Source organism: Euprymna scolopes, chromosome 18 (genome assembly GCF_053919585.1).
Source record: "Euprymna scolopes isolate OS-2025 chromosome 18, ASM5391958v1, whole genome shotgun sequence".
In the NCBI taxonomy this organism is placed as follows: Eukaryota; Metazoa; Mollusca; class Cephalopoda; order Sepiida; family Sepiolidae; genus Euprymna; species Euprymna scolopes.
The window spans coordinates 59,538,268-59,563,036 of NC_136499.1; the positions used below are offsets into that span (position 1 = coordinate 59,538,268).

The 24,769-nt window shown below is 31.3% G+C and overlaps 1 protein-coding gene and 1 long non-coding RNA gene across 15 annotated transcripts in view; one reads left to right on the top strand and one right to left on the bottom strand.

Annotated features, from left to right (window-relative positions):
* The window catches only part of LOC145297628 (uncharacterized), a 187,892-nt gene that overhangs the window by 47,372 nt on the left and 115,751 nt on the right, over window positions 1-24,769 (top strand). For 6 of the 14 annotated variants that reach the window (XM_080143724.1, XM_080143722.1, XM_080143725.1 and 3 more), the window contains exon 2: window positions 6,155-6,275. The exons of the other annotated variants lie outside the window; for them this stretch is intronic. The gene's annotated coding sequence lies outside the window, so the exon portion shown is untranslated. The remainder of the gene's footprint in view (window positions 1-6,154; window positions 6,276-24,769) is intronic. 14 annotated transcript variants of the gene reach the window in all.
* LOC145297629 (uncharacterized) overlaps window positions 10,721-24,769 on the bottom strand; it is a 178,008-nt gene continuing 163,959 nt past the window's right edge. The window contains exon 3 of the long non-coding RNA XR_013870290.1: window positions 10,721-10,910. This is a non-coding gene — a long non-coding RNA (uncharacterized LOC145297629). The remainder of the gene's footprint in view (window positions 10,911-24,769) is intronic.

Below are 24,769 nucleotides of genomic sequence, written 5' to 3' on the forward strand. Positions count from 1 at the left end.
CAAAAAGTGATAGATTGCTGTCTAATAACACATTGAATGCATATAGCAGTTTGCAAAGGTTAAAAATATCTCCCTTCCGTCTGTTATACTGTTTAGCTTAGTTTATTTAGGCTGTAATCATGGCCCTTCAAATCGCTTGCCTTTGTGACTGTTTATTGTGACATCATTATGTTTCTTTGTTGGGGTCAATATTGATTTAGCTATAAATTTGTCTTTTATACGTGATATGTACTGCTTGTCTTTACGTCTGCAGAGGCTTCTTTATTTAAAACCAATACTTACATTAGGCCTGGAAGACATGTAACTGGAGTCCACAACTTGAGGTTTTGAGATGTGAAGACCAAAATTACTACTAAATAATAATTACTGAGACATTTTGATATGGAATTCTTTTAGTATTGTTCAGTAATCAGTTAATTATACTTATTAGGAAGCAGCTCACAACTATTGATTCATTTTCATAAAATCAAATATAAGAAGAAAAACAGAAAAAATATGAAAATACTAAATGCACAAAAAAAACTTTTTATTCACCATGAATTAGGCACATTTTAGAGATTGCAAAAATCATGAGTCAATTAGTTTAGATTGAATAATTGATTATAGAAAATGTATGATACAATCAGAAAACAAGTTCAACATTTTACAAAATCAAAAACTTTATAAACAAAATAATGTTCAGAAAAACAATTTTGCATCTAAAATTTGTTTTACAGAAGATGAAAAAAAAACTTATTTCTTCATGATATAATAATATATAGTCTTAATTTATCTAATTCATTTTCTAAATAATCTGTTAAATTCCCTAAGCATAACAAAGTTAACTGCACTGCTTATAAACATCAGTTGAACCATTGCAAGGTCAATGGCTAAACTAGTATACTTTGGTAATGATTAATTCTTTTTCTTTGCTTACTTTCTATTTTTGTATAATCTTTCTAAAATTAGAAAGAAATGTAAAATTTTCATCATTTAAATCGGATATCAACTTTCACAGTGAATCGTTTTTATTAATATTGCTATAAATCTTTTTGACATTGACAATTTTCTACAATGTCAGAACCGTATAAATAAAATGAACTGTTTTGTAATATACTCTTCATTGATGCAATTTAATTACTGCTGCAGTTTGTTTAACAGTGTTTTTTTTTTTGTGATCAATGTGAGCAGTTTTTTTTTTTCCATTTAAAAGGTTTTGAGTAAATTGCCACATCAGTTAGTTTTGATAATTTAAGAAACTGAGTGTTTAAAACTTACAGATTTTACTAACATTAGGGTGTTCACACATAATCACGTTTAAAAAAAAAAAAAAAAATTAAAAGTAGAACTTAGTTTTTCTTTGCGAGTGGAGCGGAGGATTTAACAGAGGATATTAATCGAAAATAATATTGAAAATTCCACTTTTTATTCATTGCATAAAAGGAATAATGATGATGATGATGATGATGATGATGATGATGCGAGAGAGATTGGAATTAGAGGGATGGCTGAGAAGATACAATGGACAACAATAATGAAAACGGTTGAAATATTAAGGAAAACCCTTGGATGTGGAGACTAATACACATGATCCAAAGGTGTTAGCCAAACATATAAAAATTGCTACAGAAGTAAAACACAAAGAAACACCACATGGAATCATGAAAACGGAAACTGTAGAATGTTAAGTTAACCTCTTTGCACCTTCGCCTTCCTTTTTTTTATTTTTTATTTTTATTTGCCACAGCAAATAAGTGAGGAGGGTCAAGGAGGATGGAAAGACCAAAGAAAGAAAGCACTAACCAGACCTTCACTGTATGAGTTCGAAGAGGACTGGGACCTTGGAGAGGCTTATTGCCACCCAAATCCCAGTGAAGACCAATGGTCACTACCAATGATAAATTAATGATAAACGGTTGTTGTGATAACAAATTAATTTGCAAAAGTTATTGAAAGAAGTGGTGAATACTGAAAATCTGGGGAGACTTGTTGTCACTCTGACTCCAGGAAACACCACAAGTTGTTGGCAGAGAGAAATCGCTAAGTATGGCCTGCCTGTATGAAAGGTCCCAGTGAGTAATGATAAAAAGCCTATTTCATTCGTAATGATTCATACTATAATGGTAACGATTGAATGTAACCATTTTTTTAACCAGTAATTTTTCCAAATAAATGTATTTTTCATTTTATTTGCTCACTGTAGGAAGAAACTGTTTATGATATATTTTAAGAATATTTTTTAATTTAATTTACAAGAAACTGAAACTATTCTTAATTATTCCCTTTTATTTACTCAAAAGAAATACAATGTGAATCATTAAAACTGGTCTATCTGTGTAAAAAGAATGTTCCAGATTTATTTTTCTGTCAAAAGTTTTTTTTTAATCCAATAAAATTTGTCAAAATACTTTTTCTACAAGAAAAGTATTGAATAGCAATGGTCACTGATTAAAACAATGAATTAAAGTTGTATACTGAACATTTTAAAAAGTAAATTAGAATTTTATTTCATCATAAGACATACATTTAAGCACAACAGTCAATTTTATCCAAAATTTTAGCAAATACCAAGTTAAATGAGTGAGAAAATCCAATGTTCCTTAGAGTACAATTTAGTTCTCTTAAATTTTTGCAACATATTTTAAAGAAAAGTTGTTAAATTATTAAATTAAGTCTACTGGATTTTAATTCTGACATTAACTATGAGGCGCGTGCAATAAGTAATGCCTCTGACCCACTTCCTATAGAAGTAGAGCAACGAAACTTGGTGCAGTTATTAGCCTTTCTCTACATAGGAACCACCCAGAGTTATGCATTTCTCCCATCGTTTGATGCAGCTCTGGAGACCGTTTTTGTAGAACACCCCAGATTGGTCCTCCAACCACAACGTGACTTCAGAAATCAAGGCTGCATTATCTGGGAAACGCTTTCCTTTCAAAAACAACTTCATGGCTGGGAAGAGGTGAAAGTCAGAGGGTGCAAGGTCAGGAGAGTAGGGAGGATGAGGGGGATTTTATAACCACACGCCCGTGCTTCTGATCTGGCGACATGCGAGTTGTGGCCAGAGCGTTGTCCTGCAGGAGGAGGGTACCTTTGCTGATCTTGCCCCGCCTCTTGATTTTGATAGCTTCCCTTAATTTCCTCAAAAGTGAAGCATAATAGGCTCCTGTAATTGTGGTACCTTTGCCAGGAAATCTGTCATCACTACTCCGTCCTGGTCCCAGAAGACTGTGAGCATGACATTGTCAGTGGAGGGCTGCACCCTGGCCTTCTTTGGAGGTGGTGAGTCCAAGTGCTTCCACTGCATTCACTGGGCTTTGGTCTCTGGATCATAGTGATGGACCCAGGTTTCATCCTGTGTAATCAGTCTTTTGAAAAACTTTGACTCATCTTCTTGGCACATCTCCAAATTCATCTTTGAGCACTCAATACGTTCTCAATTTTGGAATGGTGTGAGCAACCTGGGAATCCATCTGGCAGACACTTTATGCATATGTAAATGGTCATGAATGATAGTTTCCACAGACCCTGTACTAATCTTGACATCTTGGGCCATTTGGCGAATAGTAATGCACCGATCTTCCAAAATGGCAGCCTCAACTTGACGGACAGATGTCTCATCAATGGCAGAAGGGGAAGCGGCCAGGTCTGGGAGCTGTTTCCACAAACTTCCAGCCATGTTTGAATTCACAATGCCAGCGTTTTACAAGGTCATATGAGTGGGCATTATCACCATAAGTTTCTTTCATTTCATCAAAAGTCTCCTGTGGTGTGCGTCCTTTCAAATACAAAAACCAGATCACTGCTCAACATTCAATAAGCTCCATTTCACACATGACTCTGTTCAAACACCTGTAAAACAGAAACCACAATTAGTTCAGAGCTGTAATTTGCCACATAACCCGTAGAGATATAAATCATTGCACATGCAAAATTTTAGCTAGATCAGACAACTGGAAGTGGGTGAGGGGCATTACTTATTGCGCGCCCCTCATATGTCATAATAAATAACATAGTTAACGAATTACATTTTTCATTATTATTCTAGCAGTTTAATAAATTAATTAATAAAAGTTTCTATTTTATCCAACATATCAAACAAAATCTAACAGTTCTTATTCTACAATTGAACTGATATTCACTATTATAAAATATACATGTTATGAAGGAAACAAATAATTTTCCTAATAAAGATATTTGTCATTACAAATAATATTCTTATTTTTATAATAAACTAGCAGGGTGATCCTACATTGCCCTGGATTAAATGAGGATCAATAAATGTTTCACACTCCCATATTTTTATTGTTATCGAAATTAGTGAAATCGCCCATTTTTCAAATCGATTGATTGCCTGCTCTAGTTGAGAACCTATTGCGATGCACTGGGAGAAAGCTCACATGCCTCTCACAGTGACTTAGACTGTAGAGAATCTCTTGATTCTATAAAATTTTATATAAATAATTGCTTGAAGTTTAAAATACAGAAGTCAAGTATCATATTCAATTGTACTTGAAACAAAAACATCCATTTTGAATGCACCCGTCAAATCAAAGAACCTCCTGTTGATTTTATATGCCGGGCCTTTCTATTTGTGTGGTGATAATGGCTTGAATTAAAGTTTAAAATGCAAAAGTCAAGTATCATGGTTTACTTGTGTTCTAAACAGAAACATTCATTTCAAATGCGCCCCTGTCACATCAAAGAACCTACTATTAATTTTATATCTCATGCTTTTCCGTTTTTGTGGTAATAAAATTTCTCAAATGCACTTGTGATGTTAGGCTATATAAGATGTTAACTTTGGTCAAAATCGCTTGTTCCTTCTTTCGTTGGGTTATTTTGATTATCGATTATTAATACTTATTAAAGACATTCTGATACAAAATCTAACAAAACTTCCAGGCACATAAAGTACCTTCCTGTGAGTTTTTTTTTTTAAATCGACCCAGCCGTTTTTGAGTCTATAGGGAATGAACATACACACACAGACAAATTTCCTTTTCTATAATGATAGAGATATATTCATTATGCTAAACAAGTTTTTGTGACAAATTTTTTAAATATTTTAAAATGTTTATACTTTTTACATTAAAGAAAAATATTACAAATTAGCAAGGCCACCCGGCGTTACTCGGGACTACAATGAGAAAAATTTTGAGCATACCTTTTATTCTTAGGATATAGGAATTTTTCATGTCTGTGTATTATTTGCCATCTTGAGCAAAATAATATTTTGCCTACCCTAGGACGGGTATTACGCAACATATGTATAGAATAATTGTACCTTCCCTAGGACAGGAAATTTACAGCATGTACATGGGGAAAAAAAAAAAATAAAGTTTATCATTTTCCTTTGGAATTTTGTTGGCATTAGATTGTTTTTACATTTATATGTTATTTGGCTTCTTGAAAATTATTTATACTTCTCTTTTCAGGGTTTTTAAGTTTAAAAAAAAAAGCGTCCTCTCTATAAAATCCAAAATTTCAGTTATTCTGCCATTTCTAAAAATGGCTTGTTCATTTTGAAATGAACTAGAAATACATATTCCAAATTGAATATGTATACAATAAATATAACTATTATTCTGCCTGTTGAAAGGTTTCAAATCTGGTATTGAGAAAAACAAATGTATATTCCTCGGATGCTGACGGATGGTGTACTTTTATCATTCTTTTTTATTTGTTAGAACTTAATACAATTTACAGAATTTGCCAATTGATTCAGTTCTTTGTCAATGAAATTAAGTTTCTTGAAAATTTGATGGTGATGTTGGGTCATTTTGGCTAGAACTAGTTGTCAGCTTTTAGTAACTGCCTTAAAAAATCTCATTTTTTTAAATATTTATTATGATTTTTATGTAGACTTTCTAAACTATCACTTTGTTGAAGTTGGCTGTAGCATAAGGAATAAGTTTTCCTAATATCCAACCATTCTAATTACTACAAAAATATTTGATGATCAATCCATGATAATAGTTTCTCCTGCTTCAGCATTGCAACTAGTTTGAATGCAGAATGTACATGTTTTTGATGAGATTCTTTATACTTTGCTTTGTTGATATTTTAAAGGTCTCATAGTTTATTTATTTATTTTGTTATCTTGTTATTTTGATTTTGTTCAGTAGTGTTTGCCTTCCAGGGTTTAGATATCTTCCTTTTCTCTTTTTGTCAGATCCTCTTCGCATGAGCAAGCAATGTCAGTGATGGTAGTTTTTGGTGGCTTTCATTTACAAGCCTTACGGATGTGTCGCCAGTCAGATTTTCTGGCTTCAAACAAGTTATCTAGTTGCAAGGTAAGGCTACTTAGGATCTTTGTTTTCTAACCTCAGGTTTTGGTTTCGTACTTGTGTTTTGTGGTTTTATGTAGAATGTTTTGCCTTTCAGTCCTCTCAGTTGTTCGTTGCTTATCAATTTCTCCTTTGATATTGTTATTCATATTAAAAATATTTTCATAGAGGAAAAATTCATCTTTACCATTTTTAATAATTATTTCCTTGATAAAATTGGGGAAACTCTATATCTTAATGTTTACAAAGCAGTTTTTAGAATGTGTATGTAAATAATGTTGTATTTTTTTATTTTGTAAGCTGAGAATTTGCTGATTTGTAAAGTTTGCCACTTTTAAAACTAAAAAGATATTTCTATTTTTAAAAGAAGCAAACTTTTCAAATAATTATTACTTTCATTTGCATATTCTTTTGAGTAGATGCTCTTTGCGAAAATTCTTTCAAGTCACAGTCTTGATATTCTCCTACTAATGAATCTTGGATTCTTTAAATACACTCTTGTTTTGCAGAATCCACCCATTACCTACAACATTCCATCACTCCATTTTAATTGATCATTGTTTTTTAAGAAAGTATTTTTCATTAAACTAGCAAATATATGCTCCATTCAGTAGCATAGTTTTGCTAGACTGGAGGATTATATAATTGTGAAAAAAAAAAAATACATACTATTTGTAGTTAAAGTAAATATAAATTGTTTTGGGCTATCAAAATATTTTCCAACGCTATTGATAATGTTTATCTATTCATTTATTTATTTTTTATTATCACTATGTTTGAATTCATGTTTATTATCACTATATTTGCATCATGTTTCAAAACATGATGCAAAACATAAATCTATGACGTCAAACCAAACCTATCACTATTTTGCTAAAGTAATGTTTTAAGCTTTATTTGTAAGAAAGTCTAAATAGGTAGGTCAATTAGTAGAACCTCAGACTGAAGATCTAAAGATTTCGGTTTTAATTCTGGTCATGGCATTGCTTGTTCCTTCCTTAGTTAGTCCGTACGTTACACTTTGAAAAAGCCAGATACAATTTTTGAAGGCCAAATTGCTTAAAAAACGGCCAAATTAGCAAAATTTAACTTTTAAAAAGGCTAATCTGACAACCCTGGACAAGAATATGAGAGATATTTCCTTTTATTGTAGCCTCGTTTTTGAATATCATAATAATATAGGATCATTATTGTAATCGCGTGAGAAAGAAACATATAGTAATTTCAATGTGTAACGGTTCTTCACCAAAAAAGGAAGTCGACAAAACGTTATGTAAAATAGGGAACATTTAGAAGAAATGAGGAAGAAAAGAAAGAACATGGTTTGCCAAGTAGTACTGGACTAAAGTAATAAATTAAAGATTGTCTCTTATAATATCATTGTATTATTTGTATTGAACAATGTAACACAGTATTCTTTTCTGAGTATTTATTAGTACTTATTGACTTATTTCATTTGAGTCAAGTTTAGATTTAAAAATACAATGGACACTATTTTCATAGAAATGTTAATAAACTCATTTGCTGCGTATTATTGGTTTTTCTATCAAAAAAAGTAGTTTTTTGAGCTATCCAGAAAAATATCAGCTATATCAAAGCATATTTACTGATTAAATATATTTCTCATTTCATGGAATTTCCATGGGTTCTGCTAGTTTACTATTAATGCAATGTTCTTCATTTCTAAAAGCAGTTAGCATCTCTGATATTTCAAAATGAAACAAATTCCATAATGATTTATGTTTTAAAAAATTGTGACTGACAGGTAGACAGAAAAAAAATCTATATTTATATAAGATTGCCAAAGTTCGAAATATATTTTGAATTTCAATTCAAAAACAGATTGTTGATCATTTATAGTGTCTTTATCCTTGTGTTTTTCATTTTTTTTTTTTTTTTTTTTTTAAATATTTTTGCATGTTTTCCTTAATAGAAATAGTAATGAACTTTAATTATACATAGAAATCCTTTCAAATAAGCTTCTATACTTTTTAGGAAAAATAGATTTGTTTTAATTAATTTGAATAGATTGTTACCAATTGTTGCTTTGCAATCCTATTAGCATCACCATTTGTTTCTTATGTACTGAATTTCTATCCATAATCGCAAAAGATTTCATTATCACAGAGAGAAAAATATTAAAAAGTTATTATCAAGCTGAAATAGATTTTTTTCTAAGATTAGAGCAATTTGACATATTTGTAATACGTGTTTAATTGGAGCGCTTTTATTTTTCAAAGTTTTAAATTTCTTTCTGGGGAAACCCATTTTATTTATAGTGTCAATATAAATGAGAAAATCATATACTGACATATTTTTTCGTTATGCTTACCAAAACAAAGCAAAAATTAATTTTAAATTAGTGGTTTGTTCATATTTGCTGGTATTTTTAAAAATTAGGTAATGTTATCTACATTAATTATTCTCCTCAGATTGTGGTTATTATATTTCTATTTGTTTGAGACCTATTCTTTGACTTTTCTCCATAAAAATATCTAATCATACCGTTTAAAGAGATAAAAAAGGAGATTATGATTACAATTCCTTGAAGTTGATCTTAAATTGTTAGCATGCATGGCTAAGTAGATAAAAATATATTCTAAACCTCATTTCAAGGACAAAGAAATAAAAAAAAATGAATTAACTGATATGTCATGTCTCAAAAGCGATTTTTTTTTTTTTTTTTTTTTTTTTTTACACAGTGATCACCACTTATCAAGGCCCGGAAGCCACTCAGGGATAAAGGTTATTGCAAGTACATTACGTTAGTGTGGAGATTTGATGAAGTGTTTACTTAAGGGGGCGGTTCATTAGGAATTTGTTAACATTGGACTTGAAGACATCCAAGTTGTAGTGCGGTGGGAAGCAGGCAGACGGAACAAGAATAGCGAATAGTGAAAGGTTCAGTTTGAAAATCTCAAAAAATAGCTGACCATGACAAAATAATCTATCAAGGAATACTAAAAAGTGCAGTCGCAAAAATATGTTTGTTTTCAGTGCAGCTGCACATTTGTTGAATGATTATTAGTATTTTGTTCACTTTGAATTTCTTATCAGTGTTGTGAGGTAGAATATTTCTTGGCACAATTTGGACTTGTTTGATAAATACAGGTATAAAATCATGTCTACATCAAGTAAACTGACAACACTCGATTTATGACCAGGCATTTCTTTTTTCTTGTTTTCCTGTACAAAAGGTTATAAACCTTATTGTTAACCATTATAAATTTTAATGTTGTTCTTGATAAAGTCGGTTACGACAATCAGTCATGAAATTTCCCAATGAATCTAACTGAAAAATCTAGTAATTCATGGGAAACGAAATGTTTTGCACACAGTACTTTACAAGAGAAATAGAAAAAAGGTTCAAACAAAAATAGTTTTTTTTTGTTTTTTTTTCTGAGGCTTATTATCCATTATCTCTGCACACTTCATTACTTTTACAATTCCTTTGGTTTCATAACAAACTAGAATTTATTGACACGTTTTATTTAATCAGAAAATTTTCATTTCAAAATCTCTTGTAAAGTTTAGCTTTAAGTTATAAAATATAATTAAAATAAATTATAATTGTACAAATATTTTTAATATTGATTTTAACCACAACTAAACATTTGTTGTTTTGTTTTTATTTTGTTGTTGTTGTTGTTGTTGTTGTTTTAAGTTTCAGCTTTTGGTCTATTAATCATATATATTCCACCTACTAAATTGGAGCTATTTAATTTTATTTAAAAATGTATATAAGATATATTTCAAGAATAACAATTGGATAGAATGTATAAGTAACAAAATGGAAATAATGGATAAAGAGTTAGTCAGTTAACATATTCCTAATTTTCGGTGTGGCTAGTACCAAAAGCGGTAACAAGGAAAATCAGTTCATTCACTTTAACTGTTCTTCAGTAGTTCTATTTTGAAGTGATTTATTAAAATAGAATATAAATATACAATAAAAATTAACTAAATTATACAGATAAAAATAACACAATTAGTCTTTATTTGCACTTGTTATTAAACAAGATTAAAAATTAACTTAAAGGCTTTTATTTGAAATTTTATGTTTATGAAATTATAAAAATGCGTTTTTTATTTTAAAATTAAAACTTTTTATTTGAATTTATATAATAAATATATGTTTATGAAGTATAAAAATAAAATTTTTGAAATCAAAATAACAACATTTTAATCATCATAAAAAAAAAAACGTATCCAATACATAATAATCCCAAAATAGTTAAAAACAATTTTTTAAGGTGTTTTCAATAATTCTTTAAAAAATAAAACTAATTTCAATAATTTTTAATTAAAATAAGATCATAAAAACTTTTCAATGATTAGTAAATAAAAAAGAACAATTGGAAAAATGTAATAAAAAAAAGAGTACTTGCACAGGGGAGAAACAGGCGTGAGAGAGGAAAAAAGCAAAGGAACTGATTTGCCTTGTCACTGGAAGTTAGGAAGTATGTTAACTGACTATAATCAGATTAAGGAAAAAAGGCAAACTAATATGATTAAAAAAAAAAAATTAACACAGGGCCGGTTTTACTATTTATGTACTAATTGCTGATGATGCATTTTTCAAGCAACTTTGACTCAGGCAATCTTCTGGGTTCGTCCATGCAAAATATTGTAGGCCCATACCTAAAAAGATATTTACAAAAAAATAAACTCTTTTTTCTTTTTTTTTAAATATTTTCTCTTAAGCCTAAAAAATACAATGTTCAGACAATACAATAACACAACTACGTAACATAAAAATAAAAAATCTTTGTAAAAAGTAAACAAAGTAAATAAAAACACAAGTATTTATATATATATATACAAAATCCTTAAAGATTGAAGCAATTATTTTTTTCCAATCCAGTGTGCCACTTTTAGAGAACTGCATTTTCCCCCACATTTAAAACCGATCTTGCGTCTAACTCTGCCCTCGTCGGGAAGCAAGTAAATAACTATGCTTTTTTTGTAATTAATTGTTGTTTGGCAAAGTCTCAAAAAAAAAAAAAACCCTCAAAAATGTCTGGACTGCCTTGTGAGCATTTCCAGGGAAGGGCGCCACCGGCGACTAGCAGTTAGCTAATCCCTTCTATTTTTTTCTAAAACTTTTTTCTGATTTAATCACAATATTGAATATTAAAATAATAAAAAAATCGAGAATCTATTTTTTTTTTTTTTTTTTTAGAGTAAAATAAAAATTCCAGTCAAACAACAAAAAAGAAACTGTCCCTTAAGTTTGAAGAAAAATATTTGTTTATTTTTAATCCAGTTTATTTTTTAAATAGTAAATGACAATTATGATTTATTACACCCACCCACCCCGTCACTGCGCAAAAAAAAAAAAAAAATACAAGCATTACGGTCAACTTTTACTGATCAAGTTGCTTGAATCAGTAGAAGCTGATCGTACATTTAATCAGCCTAAATTTAGTTGTAGATAAGGCACGGTTTAGTTGTACATATTATATAGTTTGTATATTTTATTATTAAAATAAACAATCAAACGAATTTACTCACTTGTCAAAAGTGCAAGATATTATTTTTTTCTATATTTTACACTGACGAATCTAGATCACCTGAGTCAAAATTACTTGATTAGCAATTCATCATCATCAACAGCAGCATTTAATTGTGTTGTGACTAATTTGTTCATACAAAAATAGTAAAACCGAACACAGGGTCATGATGTGATTAGATATTTCAGTCTAAGTTAGGACTTAGAAATGAAATAAAAGTCAAAATTTATACACGCTCACCAGTGTAGATTGACTGTTATTTCATGTCTATTCTTGATAAAGTCCTGATTTATGAGTGAAATATTGAATCAAATGATGACCCTGTGTCAATTTTATTTTGTTCATATTAGTTTGTTGTGTTTTTTAAATGTTCTTGTAATATTCACATTTTCTCTCAAATATGAGTTAAAGAAAAAATGCTGCAGTCATAAACCACCCCACAAGTAATCAAGTGCAAGTCATACTTTTCAACAATGTTAACACTTCCATAGTATTCCTCATCTCTCAGCAGAGAATCATACCATCCCATTAATCCTTATTCGCTTGTGACTTCTGGCTTTTATAAGCACTGACCAAATAGTAAAATATATATATGTTAAAAATGGAACAATTAATTGAGTATTCCTTGATTTTGATATGTGACTATTGCAAAATTATATGGCATAATCATGTTGACACACCTCTTCTCGTTAGGTCAGTGAAGTGAAGCAATGTTAAACCTGGTCAGTACCAGATGGCTGACCATTTGGGAACACCAAGTGCTGTATGTGAGAGGATGTTGACACCGCCCTGCAAAACCTGCAAAAACCTAACAGTCATCTACCCTAACTGGGATATGCATGTGACTGGGGAACGTTTGTGAATTTGGAGGAAGCCAGTTTAACCTACCTAGGATGAATGCCATTTCATTCACTTTTTGTTTGTTTTTATTGCAAAACTAGTTAAATGATAGGAATATCTTTTATTGAAAATAACTGTTTGCAATATTTTTCATATTTTATCATAGAACCATTGATTAGTCAGCAGTTTTTGCTTTCCCTTTAAATTAACTTGCAGTTTCACTTTCCTTGAAAATAAATATTCAAGTTGATCATTGAGAGAAATGCACAACAATCTTAGATATTTATGTGTTTTAAGTGGCCCCAAGTTCTTAAAAGTTGAATATGAGTCCCTACTTGCATCCCAACTAGGATAGTTTACACACAATGCTAGTTTTTAATGTGGGGAAAAATTTAACTTCCCCAAATTTGCCTCAGTCAAAAAGGATTTCTCCTTCATTGACCAAGGACAGAAAAGATGAAGTGTAGTATCAGAGCAGATAGTATACTTTGCTCCTATCTACTAAATCATTGAAATTCTAATGAGAAAACAGTCTTCTGAGATTCAGAATTTAGCTATTTTTCAACTATTTGCATAAAGCTGTTTGTTGCCCGGATAAAAGTCATCATTACTTTTAATGTATCTCCATGATTCTCTGGTTGTTATGTACCTTCTTCTTAATTTCTATATTAATAACACTAGCAAGGCGCCCGGCATTGCCCATTCATAAAATATGCTTAAATATGATATTTTGATTAATGCAGCTTTCGTATTATTATATTATATTGGACCCAATATATAGTAATGATTTAAAGTTAAAAAAAAAAAAAACTGACTTGTGTGCTACCGCTGAGAATCGAAACTAAAACGTTTAGCTTACAGTTTATTTTTTCCTCTGCCATTATGACTGAACTATGAAGACATTCACTGCAAAGCTAAAAATTAAATTATAAACCAACAGCTATTACATTACGCATGCATATTCATAATGCCAGCGTTCAACTTTCATTTTTATTTTAATTTTCACACTTTTGTACTGATTTTCTCAGGATAAACCCCAAATATAAAGTTTCGCATGGGTTCAAATACTTTATATATGAAGTTTCATGTCTGTAGACCAAAAACTCTAGGAGGAGTTTGGTAAGCAAAATTTTTTAAACAAATATACGTATACATAAATATATATATATGGAAAGAGTTTTGTGTTTACTATAACGCAAATATAAATTATATAGAATATCTGCATTAATATAATTGCATGTAATAGTTAACTAAAGATGATTACCCATAAAAAAAACGAAAAAAAATCTAATAGGGAATTAATTAAAATGAATGTTTAAAAGAATATGCAAATTAGCTAGATCTTTTGCTAGTGAATGCAATTCCACAACCCATATAAAAGACAGTTATATTTTCTTTTTAAATAAACAGAAAAAAGGTTCGCCTTTTTTTCTTCTTGGCCTTCGGACCAAGATTTCTGTTATCAAAATGTAGTATCTGTTCCGGCAGATACTGCAATCAAAGACAATATGTGGGGACAACCCCATATATAAGATTATTGCTCTTGTAGCAATCAGTTATTGGTCAATGTAGGGGAAACCTTTCATATCAGTTTTCACTATCCAGTTCTCCCCTCGGGGGAACTGGTTCCCCTCCCCTCACTCTCCCCATTAAAAACGACCTTGTACCTAATTTTCTCAGTGGGGAAGCAAATAAATAACTAAATAAATAGAAAAAAAGGTTTTTAATATGAATATCAATGCACAAACAAAAAAAAAAATTTATAGAAGTATTGATTGTGTGACTACTTCTCATGTATTTGTGTGTGTTTTTCACAACTATGTGACTTTTATTTCATTTAACAGAAAAATTATTTTTGGAAATAAATGTAAAAGAACAGAAGTACTAGAACAAACTTTTTAAAAATCCTATTTAAAAAAAATTTTAACTACAAAATTAAATCAACCACAATGTTGGTTTATTCATTAAAAAATGACCTATTTTAATAATTTATTAATATTTAAAAAAATCAATTTGTGACTTTTCGAAAGGAATTTAGAAGCATTTAAACTGTCAAATAGAAATTCGTTTCTGACTTGAAATTTCTTACAAAATCCTTATGCTCGAAAGTTTAAAAGTGTTGGAAGTTATTTACATCGAATAGTTTTATAAATATAAATTAAGACAACATTACGCCAACAAAATTGGTTATAATTTTTTAACAATTTGTTTCAATTTAATGACCAAATGATATTGTAATAATTAAATTTAATTTTGAAAATCCTCTTTTTTTATTTTAAATAATTTAGTAAAAATGAAGAAAAATGTGGTATAATTAAAAAAAATATACAAAACAAAGTTGAAGTAAGCAAAAAATAAATGGGTAATGTCAATAGGTGCAGCTAGTAATTCATTTAGTTTCATTAATTAACTAGAAAATATTATAAATTCTGTTGAAATCTGAAAATATGTTGAAACATTTGGCCAAACTAATAATATTTTTTCCTGAAAAAAGATATGCACACTGAAAGCGTAGGCAAAGCAATAAAAGCTTAATAATTCCAATTGTTGGTGATATGAATATCACATTAACTTGTGCACAATCGTTTTCATGATCTTAACCTGATCTATAGCTATTATCATGTTTATAAGCATAGACTTTCTATTTATAAAAGATTTTTTCTTCATCTGTTTGATTTACCTTTATGCCTTACCACTTCATTAAAGTCAGATGAATGCAAGTTACTTTGAATTTTCAATCACATAAAAATTACATTTTGGATTTTTAGATAAGGGTTAATGATTTGGATTATTAAAAATACTATTCTCATTTTGGTTGTTATAATTACAAGGTTTCGGCTGATATAACCTTCAACTTTCTTCGGGTGCATCTTTTCAAACTCGGTTCAAAATACTGTTATAAATTGCCAAGTTCGACGAGATGCACATTAAGAAGGTTTATTTGAATATTGAATTTTACTTCTGTGGTAATATAATGGATGTCATCATGTCTAAACTACGGCAGCATAAAATGCTCTATTTTGACAGTTTTATAGTTTTAATAAGGTAAGAATAGTAGCCTGAATAATCTAAAAAAACATTATTTGTTATCAAAATACACAGATTCTAAGAGTTTGTTATTATTGAAGGATCTATGCTTAAAATTGAACTTTAAAAGAAAATAATGAGATACATTTTATATGTGATTGTAAAGAACAATTTGTATTTGGATTATTCAGACTACTATTCTTATCTTAGTTATTTTCATAAGGTTTTATCTGATGTAACCTCCAACTTTCTTCAGTGCATCTATTTGAACTCTGGAATGAAACTGATCATGGAACCATGATGTAACTGGTAACAATCAGTTCTAAGTGACAACAGTCTTCTGGAAGTTGAAGGTCCAATCCTTACTATAGGTGATAATAACTAAGAATTACATAACAGATTCTCGAGTTCAACATAAAGTTTCCAACATTTGCTGTTCACAAGTTTGAAGAAGGTTAAAGTTTACATTGGCAGAAGTATTGTGAAGATGAAAATAGTAGTCCAAAAAATTACAAATAGTACAAAGTTAAAAATGTTTGCTTTTAATTTCCCATATCTATTTTAATCTGCTTTTAACTTTGAAAAAGTAAAGAATATTTTTACCAAAGCGCCCTTTTCACACTTCAAAGAGTAAATGGCATTTTAAATCTGCTGATTTCTTCTTTGTGTTATTTATATTTCATTTACCTAATATTTACATTTTCTCACTCTCTCTTTCTCTCTTAAAAAGAAAAAAAACAGAAAACCCATAAGGAAACTAATCTCCTTTTACAGTGTTGATTCAAAATATCTTTTTAGTAGCTCATGATTTCACTTTACATCTGGTTAGATAAGGAATTGGCCCACTTCACTGCCAGATAACCAGTAATAGATAATTTAAATGTTGAAATGGTCATGGCAGATAGGTAGCCCAGTGACCTAGCTTGCAGCTGATAGATCGATTGATTTTAACGGGTTTCTCTATTTGACCAGCAGACCAAAAGTAGAAGCATCTTCAGTTAAGCTCAGTTAATCATTAGGAACGAATGCATTGATTAGTACCTTTGTTTGCTACTGAATACAACTCCTCTATACCTACTGACTTTGGGATAATTTGATAACCATTCTATTTGGTGCATATTTGAAATTTTTAAGGTCAAATATTACTAGTTAACTATTTTCTTCTCATGTTTTATAAAGATGGAAGTAGTCACCTTTTTTTGTTTCTGGATTTTTTTATATCCTACTTTACCTTGATTAATATTTAAAATCTGAATCAATAGTAAATGCAGTCACCTGAGTGTGAATTTGAGATGGTTGTTTTCTTTATATCCATTGAACGGAAAATGATAAAAAAAAAAAAAAAGAATTAAAAAAAATTATGCCATAATAAAGACTAGAGATTGAATGATAAAGATTAGAGATTGAATATCACATTATTGAATTTTCTTCTGTAATATACATTTATAATAAATTGTATTTATATATTTCTTTTCATACCAGTCTGAGATATGTCCTCAACAATCAGTCCAACAGTGACTTTGTTGCTGTCTGACTCTGATATGGTCCTGTTCAGTCTCAGGAAATTCACCCTCCCAGGATTTACCTTCTCTTTGAGAATAGATTAGTTTATTGCCTGATACGTTCCTACCAGGGAATGTCAATGAGGCTACTCGGGCATTTTTGTAAGTCAGAGTTCGCTAATCCTAGTGCACCGGCTTTTCAACTTAACACCTAACCTTGTATGACCTTTTGAAGAGGTAAATAAAATAAGTATATGAAGTGAAGGGAATTAAGCCTTTACATCTTTGAAACCTGATATTTCATTGGATTTAAGAATTAGTACAATCAATGCCAATCATTTATGCTAAATGTTTCTTCCTGAGTAATTTTACAAAATTGCTGTTTTGTTTTGTTTTGTTTTTTTTTTGTTTGTTTGTTTTGTTTTTATAAATCAATCTAATGAAAAAATGCAACATCAATAATAATATTGAAAGTTGTAGATTATTGCTTTGGTTTATTCAATTTATTTTTTATGTTTACTAGCTATGCAGAGTTTTCCAAATTTTACTGAACTTTAAAGCCAATTTATGAAATTCCTATCATTAGGAGCAAGTTTTGAAAATTTGCAAGATAGATAACTTTTATGTATTAAAGAAAGACGCAATGTTGTGTGTATGTATTCAAGTTTTTGTTTCCTTACCTAAACCTTTTATTGCTATCAAATTGATCCATAAATCAAATTACAGAATTTTAACATGGAGCATATTCTTAAATGATAATAATAATGATAATAAAATTACTTGTGTTCAGTTTAAATAGAAAAAATTATCTTCAATACTCTTGATCTAAAAGTCACGGTATAATATTTAAACTGAAAATCAACGAATGACACAATGAGGGGCATATTAATACCGATCTTATTTTAAAACAATCCTCAGGGTATGATTATGATTTAGATGGATTTTAGGTCTGCAATGGGTGAAGAAAAAAAAAAAAAACAATTATCATCTGTTACATATATAAATTAACAAAACCAATTGAACTCTGAATAATGTTCTCTTTAATTTTGAGTTAACCATATTGCCCATATTTTACTTAGACTGTATCTTTTACCTTGTTGCCAGGGTGTTTAACACAACATCAGGTAGAGATTTTAAAAGCCACTAAAGGAAGTGCACTCTGGCCTAAAAAAAAGTACCTGAGTAGCTCTGTCAGCATTTCTCAGTAGTATTCCTTAGGCAATTAGTAATAAACTAACCCCTTCTTAAAGAGAAAATACAAAACCTTGGACTTCTAGAACTGAACAGTAGCATATCTCACGTCGATTGAATCAAAGTCGCTGTTGGACTGATTGTCAAGATTCTATATTGAATAGATACATTTTATTATCCTTCTTATCGTCTCCAATATTCAGAGTTCATGCATCAAAGAAGGAAAACTTTGAAGCTAAACCTGTGCTATTGACCTCATACATTTTGGCACCAAATAAAGGGGAGGGAGGCCTCTTCAATCCTGGTTGACGATCTTCCTAGAGCTGGTGACTCGAACAAATTATTGGTTTGCAAATCTAAACTGCTTAAGGAGTAGATAGGCTCTGTCTGTTGCCTGGCTTTCATACTCCTTTTTTGCCTATTAGCCAGACACAGAGGTGCGATCACAGGGACTTGACACAAACACCCAATGGTTGACCTTGTTTCCTGACTAGGGCAATGAACGCCGTTTCCCACTTCCGCCACATTCCCATCCCCTAAAACTGGGCATTTTGGGGGTGCTTGAGTGTATATATACCAATGCAATTGGATTGGATTCATTTTTGTCTGACGGGTCGACGGTACCGGTTTGACAGTTACTGGCTGGTGTTTCCAGCTGATAGTACAGGAGCCCTAACTTTTTGGTAGCGTTTAGAGCGGCTGCTCCATCATCAGTTGTATAATAGTGGGATAGTTGTAGTGCCATGTTGCGCATGGAAAGGGACCCTGCATTCATCTCCGGTGGGCTTTCTTGAGGCCACAATCCTGTAGATGAGGAGTTGGCTGATGGTCTACTTGTGTTGATGTTTGGTATTCTGCACAACCACTTTATCCAGAACCTCTCATCCTTAAACTGAAACTATTAAATAAAATAAAATGACAATTTAATTAAAAATTATGATCAAACCAGGCATAAACTAAAACAAAACCAATTTGCCTCCTCCTTTGAGGCTTGCATTCATGAATATCCGCGGACTTAGAACTAATTCAGATGATGTTGAATTATTTCTCTTAGCAAACACCCCGGATATCTTGGCATTAAGTGAAACTAATCTACACTCCTCCATCCCCTCTAACCATTTTAACATGCCTGGTTATCTCTCATTTTGCCGTAAGGACTCAGACAAACATATGCATGAACTTGGAGTCTATATTTGAAACACCCTCCCCTTGACTAGAGAATCAAAACCAGAATCAGACGACCAACCTTCACCTGCAACATAGTGTTCACTTCTTATATTTTCTCTGCCGCTCTCCCTCAACCCAGGACTGTTCTCTAATCAACCAAGTCTCTGACAGCATAGATATAGCACTCTCCCTTGATACTAGTGTTCAAGTACATGTATTTGGTGACGTTAATGTCCACCACAGTAATTGGTTTAGTTTCTCTACTTACACAGACACAGCTGGTAGCATAACACATAGCTTCTCTAAACCTCATTCCCTATAACAGGCAGTTAGATTTCTGACACATTTCACAGACTAGCAAGATCAACAAGCCTCACTTATAGAGCAATTTCTGAGCACAATTCCCGATGATTGTATAACAAATGCCCATAGAATGAATGCTGATCACGCTATGATAATGGTAGAAATCACCCTAAATTCTCGACCCAAAGCTGAAAAGCCATTACTCAAAATGACAAAGTATTATAAGAAGGCTGACTAGGAAGCCATCAGGAATCTCATCAGAGGTGCCCCATGGGGAAATATCTTTTCTCTTTCTGCAGAACAGTATGCAAATAGGATCACTGAATTGTTCAAAGCAGCAATTGAAGCTCATGTTCCAACGCGGAAGTTCTATAGCAAACCCCACTCTCCTCAATGGTTTACTTCTACTTGTGCAGCTGCCATTGCTCAAAGGCAGCATGCATACCGCAGATTTATCAACATAAATTCAGTATAAACAGACAAAAGTTTATTGAAGCTAGAAGTAACTGTAAGAAAGAAATAGCGACAGCTAAGAGAGAATACACTGAAACCACCAGAAAATGCATTGAAGCACAGAAATTAGGAACTTGTGATTTCTCGAAAATCTACAACAGTGTAGTAAATAATGGGAAATCAACAATTCCCCCACTATTCAACAATCATGAGGTTGTTTGCATGGCAACCGAGAAGGCTGATATGCTTGCCAGTCAGTTTGCCACAAACTCTACATTGGACCCAGATTTTCCTTTGTGAACTGACGCCACACTAGATGATCTGAAAATCATACTGAAAATCACCCCTTTTTAGGTGCATGATATCATAAAAAACCTAGACACCTCAAAAGCATGTGGATCTGATCTCATTCTGGCTATACTATTAAAAAAATGTTCTGCTGAGGTTGCACCAGTCCTCTACAAACTACAATAAATGCCTTAATGAATCTTTCTTTCCAGCCTGCTGGAAAACTGCTTCGGTGGTACCAGTTTACAAGAATTCTGACAAAAGAACTGGCCCATTGAATTATCGCCCCATTAGCCTCCTCCCTCTTTTTGCCAAAATATTTGAGTCCATAATAAATCAAGCTCTAGTTCATCACATAACAGTTGCTAAACTTCTGACCAACCAACAATATGGATTTAGGCAAGTCTGTTCTACAGCAGATATCCTAACTGTAATCTCTGAATGTATATACCATACTCTGAACAAAGTAGGGGTGGCTAGATATATCTAAGGCTTTTGACATGATATGATACAATGGTCTTCTTAGGAAAACTAGATCATACAGTATCACTGGACGAATTAAGATAATTAAATCCTTTTTAAATAAAAGAAGAATCCAGGTTGTCCTCAACGATCGTACATCTAAACAATATGATATAAATGTGAGTGTACTTCAGGGTCGATCCTTCTAACTTTTATTATTCTTAATATTCATAAATGACCTCCCTGATAAAATTGTCTCTGAGATGGGTATATTTGCTGATGACACCACACTCTAGAACAGGCACAAGGGGAGAACAAATGAGCATATATCTAAGGCAAGGCCAGAAACACTAGAGGAAGACCATCATTCTGTAGTGGAATGAGGACAAAAAATGGATGGTCACATTCAATACTGCCAAGACTAAGCTTGTTTCCTCCTATAATTACAAGAAACCTTCTCAACCATCAATAGCTAGGTTAAAGATACATTACCTGAAAGTACTTCTTTCAAACTCCTCGGCTTAAGGTTCACAGGGAACATAAGTTGGAACAGATACATTGAAAGCATTGCCAAGGCTGCTGCAAAGAAGGTGGGATCTCTCTACCATGCTAGAAAGTTACTTCCACCTAAAAGTATCCTGTACCTTTATAAGGCCACTATTTGCCCATGTATGGAGTATTGTTGTCACAATTGAGCTGGGTCATCTGCTACTAGTCTACTAGTTCAAAAAGAGTCGCCAACCTGATAGATCCTGAACTGTTATCGAGGCTTCAACCTCTGTCCCACCGATGAAATGTTGCATCCTCTGCTTGTTTTACTAGTATTTTAATGGTGGATGCTCTGACAAACTACAAACCCTTGTACCCCCTTGACATAAATACCCCAGTCAAACCCGACAAGCAGCAAAGTCTTACCCTCTACACAATAAAGATCCATAGATGTAAGAAAGCCTTCTACTCTAATAGTTTCTTTCCCAGAACTGCTAGACTCTGGAATTCTCTTCCGGGTTCCTGCTTTCCCAACTGTACTGACATGCAAAAGTTCAAGTGTAATGTGAACAGACATCTTGCTACTCAACTTCCTACATAGTATCCCTGCAACTTATGTCCCTGATAGTAGCCCCTACATTAAAGTGGCACTGTGCTTTGTTTGGGGTGAAAATGTAATCATAAAAAAAAGAACTTGACTTTTATGAATTGATGTAGAGGAAAGGCAAAGAATTGGAATTATGTTTTCAATAATTATCACATTTTTTATCCCTGAAGAAAACAATGTCTTTGGTGACATGTAACAGAATACAAAGTCATTAATACAAGGAAATATTATTTGCATTATTTGTCTTTTTTCAATGTTTTTCCCAATGTAAACTCTGGCCTTCTTTATTTATATAATGTTTATCCCGTGATATTTTCCTGTTAAATAGTAAATAGTCCGCCTATATTATTCTAGGTTGTTCAAACACCATCAGTCAAGCAGGTATATTTTCTATCTAGTATACAAAGGGTAGGTGTGTGTGTCCAGCTAAAAGTCCAAAGCTACAAAGTTAAGACCCACAAAGTTGATATATTCTTTATCGGCATTGCCCCAGATGAATATCTAAAAGTTAGAAAAAATTATTCATTCTTTGACCCTAAATTGGAGGAAGGTTCGGTTTTCCAGGCATTTCATGTACTAACTAAAGAGAAGTAACTCTGATTTTTAATAAATTATTTCGATTATGTCAATTTCACAAAGAGTCTATAAAAAGGAGAAATGTCTGTTAGAGGAATGGGTTGGGCAGAGGAGAAAGGAGAGGAGAAGGCAGAGGAAGAAATACTAGAGACGGATAGAATGAAGTAAAGCGATATAAATTTTAATACAAATGCTACACTTTTATCCTAGACAATGTTCGGTAGCCTTGCTAGTTTTATATATAAAGTAAAGTGAGATTTTTCCATGTCTAGAATAGTGTTCTAATGAAAAGTTACAAAAATCTGTTTTGCCAATTATTTTCACCACACATTGGTTGATGTTTTGATTTAAAAAATCCTTTTCCAGTTACATTAATTTCATAATGTAGTCCAGATTAATCTTTTATTTTTTAAGATAAACTTGGTAGATTTTTAATAACATATACTACCACCATCACCTATTACACCAGTATAATTTATTTAGTAAGATACATTATTTTTGCATCACCAGTTACAAACACTATGAGTGCACATTAGTATAATGACAATCTATCAAATTTTCTATAATTAATGCTTATGACTTATAAGTTGTTTTAAACGGTTCATTGCTAATTCTTTGATTTAAATTTATTAATTGATCTTTTTACATTAAGTTTATGTTACAATATTTAGGTATATAAAGGGTATGATTACAAAAAATTGCAAAGTTTTGTTTATAGACAGGAGTGATAAGAATTGACTAATCAAATAGAACTATGCTCGGGTAAAGACCAATCAGAAACCGGAATCACTCTATAAAACATTGCGTTTAGAATTCCTGCACATAACTTCTCATTGTTACATGGGAAGGAACTTTGCTCTTCGCCTGCAAGCTTTTACAAATCAAAGTTTCTCTGGATACTGCCATTTTGTTTGGAAAATCTCTTTTTTTCTAAAAATTAAAATGGCTTACAACTCAAAAGTTTCTTAAAATTAAAGATATTCAACGGTAAAAACATTATTCTTACACGTACATACATTGCATAGAATGACTTGAAAATTTAGAATTCTAATATCACTTATAACTTGTAAGTTTGTCATTTATTAAATCATTATATGGGGATGAGAGTAGTCACTTTTATTTATTCATGAGTGCTAAATTAATAATAAAGACTTCATTTTATACTGATTGTTGAAATTTGGTTTGTTAACTTTAATATTATATGCGTGCTAAAACACGCGTAAAATGTAAGATAGTGTTAAGTGTTATTAAATGTCATTCTTTGAATTTGTTTTAAGACACTGAGAGACACAGACTAGAAAGATAGAGAGAGAGAGCCAATGTTCCATGTTCCGAATATAAACACAGTTTTATCCTAAAACTACTACTAATGGTTGATGGTAACATTCTGGACGGAGAGCAAAAGATAGACAGTGCATGTTAATTAGGTTACACTTCTTTTTCACTGCACCAGTAGTACTTGGGTAACACCTTGTTATGCATTACAACAGGTAAAACATAAATTTATAGTCATTCTAAATTAGTTAAAAACATGAATTATTTTCATTTTTGAGATTCCTTTATTATTATAGGCGCTTTTACAAATCATTATTGCTATGTATGCATAAAACCCAAGCCAAAGTTCCGATTTTCCAGTGTAAAAAATGGCAAATTATCCATCAAAAACTTGTTAGACAAAAAAAATATTTCTTTCTTTTTAATTAAACATTTGGTAACTCACAATGTTTTAATAAACATTATTCTTATAGATGCTTTTTAGGGTTGTTGTTTTTTTTTTTAGTTACATCCTATTTTAATCACTTTAATTATTTGATGACGTTTTTTCTTTTTTTGTTGTTGTTGACAACATTAGTCAAGTAAAATCAAGTAAGGACTTATGACAACAGCTGAAAGGCAACCACACAAAATTAAACTCTGTTTACTAACACAGAATATGAAAGATATTATGCTATAACAAAAAAAAAAATTAGATAGAAAATAAATTCCAGAAAACGCACGGTAGGGACTGTGAACATATAATAATCTATATTATGAATCTCACCCGTCTGTTTAAATGTATGTATGTATGTATGTTTGTTTGTC